The sequence below is a fragment of the Leuresthes tenuis genome, unplaced genomic scaffold (genome assembly GCF_036924035.1).
Source record: "Leuresthes tenuis unplaced genomic scaffold, fLeuTen1.0.hap1 SCAF_23, whole genome shotgun sequence".
NCBI classification, from domain to species: domain Eukaryota; kingdom Metazoa; phylum Chordata; class Actinopteri; order Atheriniformes; family Atherinopsidae; genus Leuresthes; species Leuresthes tenuis.
In genome coordinates, this window is record NW_027325377.1 from 10164892 (window position 1) to 10175718 (window position 10827).

The window sequence follows — 10827 nt, forward strand, 5'->3', positions numbered from 1 at the left end:
GACAATTTAAAGTGCTTTACATAAAATAAAAACATTGCAGTGGGGAGCAGAAAAAGCATTAATATATATAAAATATACAAAAGAATATCAATAGAAAGAAATTAAATAATTAAAATCAATTAAAACAAGCAACAGTCTAGATAAGTTCAAAGATACCGTACAGATTTCATGCACAGACACATGAGAAAAGAAAGGTTTTTAAAAATGTCTACATTTGGTGACAGTTTAATCTCCGCTGGCAGTTTGTTCCACTTGTTTGCAGCATAATAGCTAAATGCTGCTTCTCCGTGTTTAGTCTGGACTCTGGACTGGACCAGCTGACCTGAGTCCTTGGATCTAAGAGCTCTGCTAGGTTTATATTCTCTGAACATATCACAGATGTATTTTGGGCCTAAACCGTTCTGGGATTTGTAAACCATCAGTAAGCTTTTAAAATCTATTATGTGACTGACTGGAAGCCAGTGTAAAGATTTTAAAACTGGTGTGATGTGTTCAGATCTCTTAGTCCTGGTTAAAACTCCAGCAGCAGCGATCTGGATGAGCTACATAAGTTTAATGCTCTACAACTGCTGCTTGCTATATGATATCCGAAACAGAATAAAGTTTGGTCTTAGTGTAATTATCAACCTACTAAAAATGTGGGTTGGTTACAGTAAAGAAAGGGTACAAGCTTTTGTCAACAAAACTCGTGACAGCAAGGTGACATTTGTCAACCCTTTTGTCACTCATCACTTTTCCTGCCTGTGCAGCAAGTGTGAAAGGTTTTTAATGATCTGTCAATGGTCTGAGAGCTAATGCTACTGTAGCTGTAGCAACAGTCTCTCGGTCAATGAAAGAAAGATGTGACAAGCATGGCACTAATGTTATTATGAGGCAGAATATGCTTTTTCCTCTCAGCAATAATTCTGTTTTTACAACAGCATATATAGATGCACTTGTAAAACTGCTGATGTTGAGTTGAATTGCAATCACTGTGCAATGCCACACCACCCACTGGCATCAATGAAGGAATCGATAAGCTGAGAGGCCTATGAATGCTTAAGAAAATTGGGAATTGGCATAACCGGTTCCTAATTCCATCCTTACCAAGGTTAGAAAGGCACAATGACAGTTCGGATTATTTACCTTTTGCAGAGAACGATTGTCTTTTCCTCAAATATACACTATTTCACCATTGTGAACTATTGGTTACCAAAATTTACAAATAACTGATTTAAAGACAATTCCTAGTGTTCAAGTACATAATACTGTAGACCAGTTACATGCTCATGTATGGGAATCTTCTGCACAGATGATCCAAGAAATAGTGTGAAGAGGATTGTGGACCAGCAATCACTGCAGTGGGCCGGTCTCGACCACTGAGAACCCACTTGTGCCATTTTTACAACAAAATGCAAATAAAAAACAACAAAATACAAAAAAGAAAGCAGGATTTATTGAAGACATTCATGCTCCTCTGAGAATGAACCCTTTCTAATTTGACCATTAAATAAGCCATCTTTTAGCCCCTCTCTCAAGCCACAATGTATCTTTCAATCTCAGAATCTGTCATAAGAAGTTGCATTTTTTTTTGTATTTACAGAGCTCCTCCACCTTTAAGCTCCCTCATCCAAACGGATACGGAAGAAGTCATTGTCAGCCATCAGCAATGGACAGTAACAAAATTGTCAATCCACAGACAGCAAGGACACTCCCTCCCCAAACAGTACACATAATTCACAACGAATTTTGATTCAACAGCGAAGCAAAAGAACACTTTTTATGCTAGCAGCTATGTAGTTCTCAAAATGTAATGTGGTCCACAGTTCCACAAAGGCTTAGCGTGTGAACTTAAACAGAGACATGGCAGAACAATTATATAATATTCACAAAAGAAAAAATAAAACATTGTGTCAAAGTAACTACTACTGTGCAGCTAATGGTAAGTCAGCTTTGGTTTGTGAAGAAAACACACAGTTTCACTTAGAGTCAATTTTGCATGTTCGAAGCACACGTCGAGTACAATGTTTCAGTGGTTTTAGATGCATGGTGAATGATGTTTTATTAACATGTGCTCAGTTCCGATTTTATTTAAGTTATATACCAAATAAAGCCTTTCCATATCCTGATTTCAGCATCCATCACATTTTTTTACCATACTGAGCTGAAAGCATTGTCAACAGCTAATGTTAAATCAATCATCAGAGGCAGTTGACCCAGTTGAGTTTGGCAACCCAATGGCCTTATCTTTAACGTTCGTGTCGTCTCAAGGCAACAGTTTAGGTACCATGCATAGTTGAATACCCTACTAATTAAAAAGTTTGTTTCTTTTTTTGAACATTGTGAGCTCCTGGGAATGCAGACAGTGCTTACAGTATGATATTAAAAAGCCATTGGAAGGTCCAGTTTCAGTTTCAGCCAGAGTAGGCAGTACACTGAAAAGCAGATCGCTTAGTATACTGATTCTTGGCTGATTTTTCCTTCATCACTTCTCAGAGATAATACATCCTGTCAGATGGCTCATTGGGCCTTTCATGAACTGCTCTCAAAGCCCATCTTCCCATGCCCATTTTCCGTCCCTTAGAAAGTACATAGTTTGCTGAAGAAATATTTGAGGAGTGTCCATTACCAAAGCAGTTATGAAAGTCTTTTAAGTGCCAATAAAGTTCAAGTCTGCTCCAGTCTGGGAGGGCAGCCAGCAAAAGAAATGATGAGGTCACTTTGAATAGCCACCAGGCAGGTTAAGCTTTGTGCAAGAACAGGCGAAGCTCTGGGCAAACAAAAGCCTGTGTCACTACTTTTATACTAAGGGGAAGGTAAACACATTTCATAATCAAATGCGCAGTTGCTCAGCTGTGTTGCACCAACACAGAGTCATTTTTACTGCATGTCTACCTTTGTTTACAACAGATTTGGCTGTGAAGACAGAGTTACGATCCCTCAATAACCAAGAAAGTGATCGCTCATTAGTTTCTTTGTTCCTGTCTCACTCTTTTATCGGTCTGTGGTTTTCCTGTCTCTTCCCCCTTTCTTTCTTTCTCTCCCTCTGCAGCAGTGTAATGCTGTCTGCTGCTTTCACCCCTCCTCTGCCTCCTGCGTCACTTCCCCTCCTGATCGGCAGTCATGTAAACACAAGCACACCCCTGCTCATAGGCGTGCTCTGACATATAAGCTCAAACACACACACACATACACCAAGTCACATGGGAGCTGCTAATTATGACCACATAAACCCAGCGGAAATACAATGTTCACAGCTGGCTGTTTGAGCTTCGCTCACACTTAGGCACATGATTCAAAGACAAAAAGAAAAAAATGCAACATTTACTCCTATCATTCAGCAAACGCACACCAGAGGGAAAAAGCAATGTGTTCATTTCTCAGATTAGCCTCTGATGCTGTGAATCCAAATAGCAAAGATTGTGCTGAATCTGTGCTCAGAAGGAGAAGGAGAGTGAGAGACAGAGATTTAGTGAGAAAGATGGAGGGAGTATGGTTTAGCTGCATAAACTGGTAAATGGCGTCAGCCATTTACACGAGATAGCAAAGGAAATGTCGAAAACAACACATGCTCATTTATGTCCGAATTAAATAGATCTATTTGTTGAGAAAAAGCAAACACAAACATTAACAACTGTCATGTACAATCTGTGACGCAGATTGGAAAGCCTGTCTTCAGTAAGCGCATGCAAGCACCCACAAACAGGAACAGATAAACACAAACACACAAAAACAGGCAGACCAAGTTATCACGTCTGGACGTTTCTGAATCACTCCAGTCATTTCAACCACCTCTCTAATCCGAAATTCAAGCTACTTTGTGGAACTCTTTGCATTTACAGTGTTCCAAGAGAGGAAATGACAGTTTAGAGCTGTTAAAGTTTGCTTCAAAAGCGTGATGGCTTTTCACTTGCCTACTAAGACCAAAAACAGCAGGATTAACTGGTTAAGGGTTAATGCTGCAGGATTATCATAAATTTTATTATCATTCAAGTGCCAGAGGACAACAAATCCCATGTTCTACCATGACAGGGCACAGGAAATGACTTATATGAGAAGTCGTATATGTAAATGTTGATTTGTTCTAAAACTAAAACTATGCAGCAGGGGCGGAGGTGCAAATTCAAAGTTTCTATTGAAGCAGGAACCAGAAATAACATTAAACATCCCAGCAAAGTGTTAACAAATTACTTAATGTAATCTATTTCTTGATGTAATGCATTCCAATGAGATATGTCAGAGCTTCGCTATTGCTTTGTGGTGCATTACAATGCCTCTGTTTTGTTATGATGTAATGTCTCTGCTGGATTTTCAAGCTGATAGTACATATTTCACAGTTGGAAATACATTTGGTTAAACGCAAAAATATCCAAGGTCCAGTAGTAACACAGAAAACTGCTGATCCTTCGCATTAAAAAGAATAAGCTCCTATCCTTTGTGCAAGCAGCTTAATGCAACCTGAAGTTTTATTTTATCCTCAAGTGAGCTCTCGCAAAAAATACGTGTTTACTTTCCAGTGACAGCACCTTGAACAAGCTGTACTAATTATAAATAAGAAAAAGAACAAAGACATATGATGTTTTTATAGGGCCACACAGCGGAGCAGGGAGGAGTTGGATGGATGGACAAGTCAGCAAAATAATGAGCTTTCAGATAAGGAGCCACTTTTCCTGTCCTGTTTCAAGTAAATGGTTATAATGTTCTTTTTTTTCAAACTATAAAACCTGTGTTTATTGCCAAAGTATTGGCAAAAGTCCTCAAAGCTGATCCAAACACTTATTTGATCCACAATGCTGTCTTTCCAACTATCAAGCTGTATTTCCCCCCTCAAGGACTGACCAAACCTGTTAAAAGATTAGTAACTTATTTTTTCAGCAATTCTTTGTAACAGTTTACATGTACCATATCCAATATGGATTCAGTCAGTCATTTGTGTTCAACAAGCCGATGGTAGTCACTACTAGGTTCTTATCAGGCTAAAATAATGAAGTAATGAACAGGTTATAACTTCTCAAAACTTTAATGCTACCATAACTATGTTTAGCTTATTTCAGTGATTAATTATATGTATTTATTTATATCAATTCAACCGTCTTTACAATTAATCTAAGTTACACCGGCATTTTATATCAACTGGTGCTTCCTCCAGTTGCCCCAGAGCTATTTGCATTGAAACAATGTATTACCTCCCCTAACTGGTTGAGACTGCGTTCAAAATTCGAGGACGTTTGAGCTCTCTGTATCACATACACACAGATGTGACTGCTTTGTTATGAATCAGCAAAATGTTGGCCACTGTGTGTGCGTGTGAGGGAGAGAGAGAGAAAAAGGGAATGAGTGTGTGTATGTTTTTGCGCAATGGCCTCAGCCGCAGGCAGGTGGTTTTCTTGTTTTCCTCACTGACAAGTATTTAAATATTAAGGCGCTGACGGCACCTCAGAGGCATGTTTCCAAGCATCCTACAGGAATATTGAATGCTTATATAAACAAACAAGGCCGCTGTTTAAAAGCTACGTTCTCATTAATTATCTCACAGACAGGTTTTACATGTTTTCATAGTTTGTGTAAATCGTAATGCTTCACGCCACCATGTAAGTTAGAGAACTAAAGAATTTTTCAGTATCATATTATTAAACTCGTATTATTGATAGAATTTTATTAAAAAGTCTCTCAGATGAGTCACCGTGGTTCATTGTGGACTCGCGGTTCATATCATCCAATATTAAACAACTTCCCTAGTTCTTGTCATCTCGACGCAGAGCTTCAGATTGTGTTTATAGAAGAGGGGCGGGATGTTGCCAATCCAACATGAAGCGACGTAGTGAACATGAAAATGCAGTCACGGAGCTTCACAGTCCAACCCTTATTCCCAGTTGTTTACTTCAACTTCAATTTCTATGTGCGCAACACCACCTGGAATGCGGACACTGGCAACCACAGAGAGAGAACACACACGCTCATGATCAAGAATCTCACCCGCAGGGTTATTGCGCTTTCTCCAACAAACACTTTTCCAAAAACTAAGAGATGTGTGTCCTCACTAGAATACAGCAGACCACCAGGCACAACACAAGCGCCCGAACGCACCTGCGGCAGCAGCACACAGCCGATTCACATCAGCCGAGTAATGGGAAATAACTTCACTCACGCTAAAAGGTGTTCCTCCTCTGCTGTAGATCTAAATATGCACTCTTGCAGGCGACATTTTCCTCCTCTTTTTAATTGCGTGTCATTGCTGGCAGGTGCAACAGCGAACACAGATGTCCCGTCCGATGAGGCGCAATGAGTCTGGCTCGGCCCACCCCGGTCAGGATCGGCTGGGCTCGGCCCCCCTGACTCTCTCCCCGGACGGCACGATGACTGCGTACATTTCTTCTCCTTTCTACATCAGCTAAGAACTCAGTGTGCTCTGGCCCTGTGTTCCTGCCTTTTCATTATATCATGTCCATGTGACACGCTAAGGCCTCAGTCAATGGAAACTTAAAGGGACCTCCCATGTGATGGCGCTTGGTGCGCGCTCATGGCAGGCGGCGCGCCTCCCGAACAAAAAAGATGCTGCGGTCCTCGTAAAAAAAAGTAAAGCAGCAGATCGAAACACACCTTCATGCGTTCTACCGACTTTTTACTGGAATAGTGATGACGATCATACTGAAAACTACAACTATTATGGTAATGATGACAACGATGGTGACAAAGTTGACAGTTAAGGTCTGTGATGACATGTTGAAGATGACCATGAGTGAGTGCATGTTCAGCAGAAACAATAAAAGTGTGATTATGATTATCAAGATAATGGTGTTATGATGAAGAACTTGATGGTGACAATATCTCTTAGTGATTGTGGTACTAAGATGCGGGTCCTCACTTGAATGCAATGAGCTATATATAGCTCAACACAAGCGCTAAAACACACATTTGTTGGCAACAGCAACAACAAATAATAATAGAGACGATTCTAACTACAATTATGCCTATATGTTGAACATTTCTTTCTTTACTTTCTTTCTTTCTTTCTTTCTTTCTTTCTTTCTTTCTTTCTTTCTTTCTTTCTTTCTTTCTTTCTTTCTTTCTTTCTTTCTTTCTTTCTTTCTTTCTTTCTTTCTTTCTTTCTTTCTTTCTTTCTTTCTTTCATTATTTCTTTCTTTCTTTCTATCTTTCTTTCTTTCTTTCTTTCTATCTGTGGGGTTATGCTTTAGGCCATGTGACATCATCTTGTAATGACTAACACTGTGGGGAACTACAGATGATCTCATAAAGAGCCTATGGGACAGATCAATAAAACTCATCATGCAAAATCTGCACCATGTCTTGAAGAGTCATTCTCCTATGTGTTGTAACTATTTTGATGTGATTCATATATTAACAATGATTTTACATATAGACATCCTTACATTTAGTGAAAAACTCACTGATGACAAAAGTCTGAGGTTTTGTACTGTTTCATTTTCACTCACATTATTCACATTAACCTCAGTTCAGCCAGCAACAGTTACCAGTGTTGGCTTCATATTAATCATGTCAGCTGGCTTCAGCTTCTTGAAACACCTTTGACCTTCCTGCCAATTCAGCAATCTTCTTTTCTCAGACCAGTCTTGGTAAGTACCACTCACTGAATCCCAGGAGCCACCACCACACCCAATTTTGTCAGTGTAATTAACTTCTGGTGTTTGTATTTTTATTGTTGTGGTTCATCTGCATGCATATTACTTTGTTGTTCCCTATTTCACTTAATTCATTCTAATATTAGAATTTTTCAGTGATATACTGACTGCTAAACTGGAAGTGTTCTCTTGTAAACTTTAAGACATTTTTTATTATAGACATCATTTTAAAACAATGTTCAATTCAAATCATATGCAAGCCACACTTGCCAATGTTACGCAATAATAAAACCATTCTCACTTGTGTTCTAGTGTGTATTTGCATCCAAATGAAACTTGACTGGTGCCCTTCAATTTGCAGTAAGTAGAAGCAAGGTCCTGCCAAGTGCTTGATGTGCACTTAAAAGTAATGCCATTATCAATCACTTCCTGTCATCAGTACCAGAAGAGATTAATCCACACGTTCCCTAAGATTTTACATAAACTATCAAAACTAATATTATTCTGGACAGCCAATAAGTCTTCAAAGGACTACTATCTTATTTCATATTAATTTCCTCAATTGTTTTATTGTTACTTCTACAGAACGCTTAGAAAATTGAAAAAGCACAGTCAGCTACTCGATCCATTGTTGTGTAACATGGTCAGTTTTCTTAGCCGGATATTTTTTAATCTTGGACACTGGTTGACCATCATTATCTTTTGGTTTGGTTTGGTTGTTGGACTAGTTCAACATCCGACAGAAGCTTATAAATAAATCCAGAACTTATACTGTTCAATACAGGTCAGTATATTGTGTCACTTTGAAGCTGTTCAGGTTTAAACAAACAAAACCATAATTCTGTGTTGTTTGAAAAAATAAATCAAGTTTGAATGCTAAATATTAAATAAAAATCATATATGTCAAAATTAGGAAGAATGATCAGATTTCTAAAGCAGTTATGTATTCAGATGTCATTAGTTTAAAAACTAATGCACAATTTAGATAGGGAACTGTAAATAAACCTGAAGTTTTATGAGTCATTCTAATTTAGATGCTTAAAGGAAGGACGGACTGCAAGGAGTGACAGGAGCCTAGATTTGCAGCATGTAAACAGTAAACATTTCATCAATAGAAGAAATTTTTGTTGATTTTAAGATCATGGCAGAAAAGTGAAGGTACTGATCACGTTTGTCACTGTGCAATTGCAATGATATATTGTAAAGATGCGAGTAATTGCAGATATGCTCTACAACTGTCTTCAAAACTTTCCGCCATTTTTACTGCTGTCAACCCTATTACCCTACATCCAGTCAAACTGAGCCCTACACTGTCCCTACCGGTTACCGACATTTTGCAGCTTCTAAACGCATTGCATTAATTTCTGATGAAAATGACACACCATAAAAACTCAGGATATGTGAGGCAGCCATGTATCCGTAATTAAAAGCATGTCCTGGCCTTACCAGTAGGAGACAGAAGTCAGAGCATTCTCTAAACTGCACCAGTTGTTTTTGAGACTAAGTTTCAACTCTCTTTTCAGTTGTTTGGTTCCTGTTAAAGATGCAAAAGGTTATCTACTGTGTTTCAGTCTGATTTCAAAGGCACCTGAAAACCTGCCGGTTTGTGCTATATTGAAAGTGGAACTAGGGGCAGTCAGCAGTTTACCAATAAAGCTTGCATGGCTGTAGACTCTCTCTGTCATGTTTGAATCAACTACACTAAGTATGAGGAAATAAGCGCTTCTAAGAAATGCCATATCACTTCTTAAGATAATGGTAAAATCAATAACGTATATAATTTCTGTTAGATTAACATATCAATAAACCTAAAAGGAAAACAATGAAACATTGTGTTAACTCTTTAGAAGCATAAACAGCCAATTAAGTCAGAGGCAGGCCTTCCCAAGGAGGCTCCAAACTATTTATGGGGAATCTCAGTAAATACAAGTGAAGAAAATGTATATTATTACATTATATTAGTATTTTTATTAGTAATCAAAGGGACATAACATAGAATAACCCAAATGTGTGATATTTTGTTGAAGAGACAGTTCATAGATAAATTATTTTGGATGATATTGAATTTTCCAAAGACATAAAACAAAACAGCCACCAAAAGGGACTATCTTTAGTGTTTAGTATAAGTTTATGTTCAGTGTTAAAAACTTAAGTCGAACGGCAATATTTGGTTTTGGTTTGCTTTGTCATTGTCTATGATATCAAATTATATGAGCATGAATATCACATAAGCATATGGGGTTAGCGGAGCAGATTCTAGGGGAGGCCCACAGTCTTTGACTTTGAAAACTCCTGCAGTAGATGATTCATCTACCTTTTAAGTGATGACTCGACATGTAGTGAAGTACTGAGATCATCCTTAAAAGTGCTTTTAGAACAAAAACACTGCAATTGCGTAGTTGTTGTTTTAGAGATATAACTCAACTGCCTACAGTGCAGTTATGACATCATAGGAGAGTTGAGTAAGATCAGCCAATGGGTAAGTTGACCCACCCTCTGAATTAGGGTAATTATGGATTTTTATTGCATTGTGACCATTCAGTTTGGAACCAATCCTCATTTCTGCCAGGCTGTGAAAAGGAGAAACACCAGAAGTGATAAGGACCATTTTAGTTTAAAAACTGTTTTTTTGCGTGTCAAAGTAAAATAAAATTATTGAAAACATTTGTATGGAGCATGAGTTGGAAGTTCCCAAGTCAAAGAGGGGGATATCTCCAAAGATGGTGGAGAATGACAGAGCTAAGATCCTTTGGGACTTCCGGGTCCTTACTAATAAACTGATGATGGTTAACCATCACACACTGTGGTGGTTAACTAACTAACCACAAAAGAAAGTAGTTGTGATATATATAGTTGTCTTCGGCAATGGCAACATCAAGAATAAGGAAAATGGGAAGCTTAAACAATACCAAAGGCTGAGATAGAATGTTTAAGGGATGTGGGAAGTGAACGCAACTGTGGTAACAGTGGTAACAGTTTTTTCAATTTACCCATTGACTTGGATTAACTTACTCTTAACCAGAGACAAATTAAGTCACTTGAACACTTTTTGGTCGTATGAACATATACAAATATTCAGATATATAAAGCATAACGTTATCCTGTTTTAAAAGTATGTTAAGTGTCTGTATTAGCTTCAGATTTAAAAAAAAAAGGAAAAAAGAGGAGGCTATGCACCTCTAAAAGGCATAATTAACTAACATGATTAGCAACAAAAGGAAGGGGCTTTTCTCCTGAGATCCTTTCG

General features: G+C 38.2%; 1 long non-coding RNA gene across 2 annotated transcripts in view; it reads right to left on the reverse strand.

Moving 5' to 3' along the window:
* LOC140282634 (uncharacterized) overlaps positions 1-6225 on the reverse strand; it is a 65985-nt gene extending 59760 nt beyond the window's left edge. For both annotated transcript variants that reach the window (XR_011909940.1, XR_011909939.1), the window contains exon 1: positions 6128-6225. This is a non-coding gene — a long non-coding RNA (uncharacterized lncRNA). The remainder of the gene's footprint in view (positions 1-6127) is intronic.
* Between the last annotated feature and the right edge of the window lie 4602 nt (positions 6226-10827).